The sequence below is a fragment of the Ursus arctos genome, unplaced genomic scaffold (assembly GCF_023065955.2).
Source record: "Ursus arctos isolate Adak ecotype North America unplaced genomic scaffold, UrsArc2.0 scaffold_16, whole genome shotgun sequence".
Classification (NCBI taxonomy): domain Eukaryota; kingdom Metazoa; phylum Chordata; class Mammalia; order Carnivora; family Ursidae; genus Ursus; species Ursus arctos.
The window spans coordinates 48,716,430-48,720,517 of NW_026622830.1; the positions used below are offsets into that span (position 1 = coordinate 48,716,430).

Here is a 4,088-nt window from a genome sequence, read left to right on the forward strand (position 1 = left end):
AAGACTGAAAAGACAAAAGGTTTTGTAAAAATCGGGTACCAAGTTAAAGTTCGAAAGTGTTCAGGCTGAATGACCCTGTTGTGTAGACCTGGGGTGACCGTTTGGTTGCTGGAGGAAGGGTGTGTCTCTTCTCTCTGAGGCCGGCAGTCCTTCTTCTCACCCCTCGGTCCGTGTCCCCAGGTCAGTGGCAACAGGACCACTGGCATGGGGCATGACGCCGGCACCCCCATCTGTACTGGGCTGGACAGTATGCGGCCCCCCCAACCTGGGAGGGCACTGGGGCCTCTGGTGTGGGGGCTGGGGTTGAGCCTTTGACCTGCGACCTTGCCCCCTTGAGAGGGAAGCTCAGGGATGCGGCGTTCGCTGCTGCAGTCCAAGCAGAGCTGGATGTGAACTGAGGTCTGCCTGTCAGTCCTGGGCTGGCAACTGCCGGGCTGTGTGCCCAGGGGCAGCCGGAGAGCCAGACCCTGTGCTGTGGGTGACTTGCCTGAACGCGTGGCCTGATGGGTCCCTAAAAGCAGCTTCTTTGCCGTCCTTCCTGTCCTGGGCCACTGGTGGGTGAGGCCACACACACACGTGGGTGCGGAACCGGCACTCTGGCGGGTCGAAGGGGAACAGAGCGACAGTGGGTGCTTGGACAGAAGGCGCACAGCGGAGCAAGGGTAAGCGCTGTTGGCTTACTCGTATTACTCCCTTTAGGTGTCCCTGAAGCAGGGGGTCAGCAGCCCCTCTTCTCTCGATCTGGAGGTCCTGTCGGTTTTTGTGCCTCCTTTCGTCAGTAAGGATGACAGTCAGATGGCTGGCGCCCCCTCCGCGACTCTGAGCAAGACCTGAAGGCGCTCCTTCAGAAAGAAGAGGGACAAGCCCAAAACGGAGCCCTGGAAGGGCCTCTCTCCTGAAGACATTAGTGTCCCCAACGGTGTGGACCTGCTTGGCCTGCCTCAGCTCTGCTTCCCAGGTATCCCCCGCCCTGCTTTCCCAACTCCCCCATGGTGCTTTCTAGAAACCAAGTCAAGAAAGGGTGACAGACGGGGGGCTGGTTACCCCTGGCAGCCCCGAGGCCAAACTGCAGGTCTCAGTTCTCTTAATCTTGGGGGTTTGGGAGCTGAAGGACGTGCAGCCCAATAGTGCAGCCCCCATGTTTTGGAGAGCGAATCCCAGACGAAGGGCTGTCGGGATCGCCAGCACGGTTGGTAGAGGTGCTTTCCAAGGATTTTCACTTCTGATTGACAGGCCCGTCTTCCAGAGGTCCGGCCGGTGGGTCAGGATGAGTCCAGTTAGCCTGCAGCATCTCCCCCCAGAGTGCACTTCCGCCGGGCTCTCTGGCCCCTGTTTTCTGGGGACCCCGGGGCCTGTAGCCCGGGCTCACATGCTTTCCCCACCTGGCCTGTTCCCGGCAGTGGGTGGCCCTCATGTTTTCCACTGGTCTTTGAGAAACGCTGAGTGGCTGGTGTAGAAGACTCAGACTAGGGACTTCCCGTCCGTCATTCCCTGTCTGGGAGGTTCCATCGGGAATGGCTGCTGTCTCCCGGTCTCAGGGATTACAACCCGGGGACAGCTGGGACAACCCCTGCACCTGCCATGCTCAGAAACGGTCGCCTCCCCCAGGCACACCCCAGAGGGTTTGTCTGCGGTTGTTCTTATGTTCCTTCGCTAAATTCTGCAGAGCACAGAGGGTGGCTGAGAAATGGGCACCCACGGAGGGACGGAGGGGGCCACGGCTGGCTGGCGGCCCGACCCCCCAAGTGCCACAGCTGGCAGGGCGAGGACAGGTTCTGTAGGCCACAAAGTGGGCTCACGGAGAGCCCAGCCTCGGAGGTGGATGCCACGGGGCCGTGCCGAGATTTCCTCTCCTTTCTCTACCCGCAGGGGGCGTGTACGTGGCCTCCGAACCGAAGGAGGACTGTGTCCACTTCCTGGTGCTGACCGATGTCTGTGGGAACAGAAGTATGCCGTGGTTGCCCAGTACTCCCGACCCCCGCACGTACGTGACCGCCGTGAATTCCCTCTGAAATCTGCTGGTGTTTATTTTTGCTGAAACACGCTTCCCGCAATCACCACGATTGTAATCATGTTAGCGTGTGGGGGTCAGTGGCACTAAGTACACTCCCGCTGGCGGGCAGCCCCTGCCGCGTCTGGTTGCAAAAGACGTTCATCACCCCGGAAGTCCCGCCCCCGGCCCCCGGCCCCCGTTCTGCCCACATGGGTTTGCCTGCTTCGGACACCTGGTGTCAGTGGACTCAGGCTGCATGTGGCTTCTGTGTCTGGCTTCGTGCACTCAGTGGATGGGGTCAGAGTTCATCCACGTTGGGGCAGCAGCGCCTCTGTCTTACGGCCGAGTCCTACCGCCCAGTGTATGTGAGCCACAGCTTGTTTCCCACATGTCCGTGGAGGGACATTTGTGTTCCTGTATGCGGGGTGACGGCTTTGGGCCTCCAGAGCATGACTTGGCCCTCCCCCGCCCGGCAGGGCCACGAGTGCGAGCCAGCCGGCCCCTGGAGGTCGCAGGGGCCGCCGTGCACCTGAAGAGGCGGGGTGACCCACGGCCTGTGTCCAGAGGGTTTCCAGAAGCAGCAGTGCTTTACCCCGGGGAAGTCCAGGAATCCCACACCGAGGGGGCGGTGGCTGCCCGGTTGTTCCTCCCCACTCTGCCGTCAGAGGCTGGGCCAGGTGTGCTGGGAGAATTATTCCTAAGTGTCACGGCATAAGGCTCAACTCGATGGGCTCTGTCCCTTCACGCCTGTGGATGTGCCTCGGAAACCTGTGGGAGTCCAGCATTCTGCTGATGTCTGAGTGCGCGACCTCCGTGTCTGGACTAGGCGTCCCCTGGACCCCTGGACTAGGGTGGGCAGTGGGCAGCGCGGGGAGGCCACCCCTCATGGCCGTGTGTGCGGGCTGCTGGGCCTGCGGCGTTGGCGGCCTGCCTGCTTGCCTGGGTTAGGTAGGGGTGGGAGACGAGCCGGGGGCCGAGTTCCTGCCCCTCCCTGGCCAGCGCTTCCGGCAGAGACAGGATGGGAGGCTGGATTATTCAGGAAGGTGCTTGGGAGCCTGTCTGTGAAGTGATCGCTATGAGAAGTACATGTTATTTCTCTTATCCTTAAATACATTTTAAAAAGGTCACAGCCTCTGCTTTGCCTGTGACTCCCCCACTACACCTGGCTGCTGGGGTGTGCGTGACCCCTCGCCCATCCTCTCAGTGCCTGCGTGGTTTCGGGGTGACTCTGGGCCCTACATGCTGGCCTCCCCACCTCCCCTCGTGCCCAGTGACCAGCCACGCCCTGTCCTGCGCTCCTGTCTTTCCGTGGACTGCACGCGCAGCCCCGCCCGGAGTGCAGACGGCACTGTGGTCCTCATATGCCAGCTGCCCGTGTGCTCAGCCCGGTGCCGACGACCCTCCTGCACAGTCGTTCATTTAATCCACAGCGAAGGGGGCTGGGAACTCTCAGCATCATCCCCATTTTACCGCTGAGGGAGCAGGCAGTCGCACAGGGAGGTGAGGGGACTTGCCTGGGGGCCCAGCACACTGACTTGAGGGCCTTGGTTCAAGGTTGGTGGGTAGACGAATGGCGTGCCCACTGCTTGCCGGGCTCTCCCCCTGTCTTGCAAGACCCTCGCGTTCACACCATCCCCAGGTGGAGCTGTTATCACGGTCCGCCGTCCCTACTGAAAAACCCCAAACAACCCTCCACGGGGGCCAGACTGTGGCCCTCAGTGATGCGCCACTCGTAAGCTCTGCAGTGGTCTGTGCCTTCTGGAATCTCGGTGCCGGTACTTTTCTCCAGCTGAGAACCCCCCCTCTCCCCCACCGACACACACACATATGGCCCAGTGCTGGAGGTTTTTTCCTGTGTAAGCAGAGCCCATGGCCCCTTCTGTGTCTTACTGTGTTCTCACTGTGTTCCCATCTGGGGTCGGGACGTGTCATTGTCTCTGCCACCTCAGCACATCACACACTGGGGGAGGGGGGCATCTGCGAGGACTGGGACTCCCAGTGACACAGGGGGGGCATCCACGCTGACTGGGACTTGCGGTGACACCGGAGGGGGCGCCAGCCGGGTGGCGGGGGAGCAGGATGCTGTCTGGGCCCC

General features: G+C 61.5%; 1 pseudogene; it reads left to right on the forward strand.

Annotated features, from left to right (window-relative positions):
- The first annotated feature begins 249 nt into the window (after positions 1 to 249).
- Positions 250 to 2,526, forward strand: LOC125281395 (DENN domain-containing protein 3-like; annotated as a pseudogene).
- Positions 2,527 to 4,088: the final 1,562 nt, after the last annotated feature.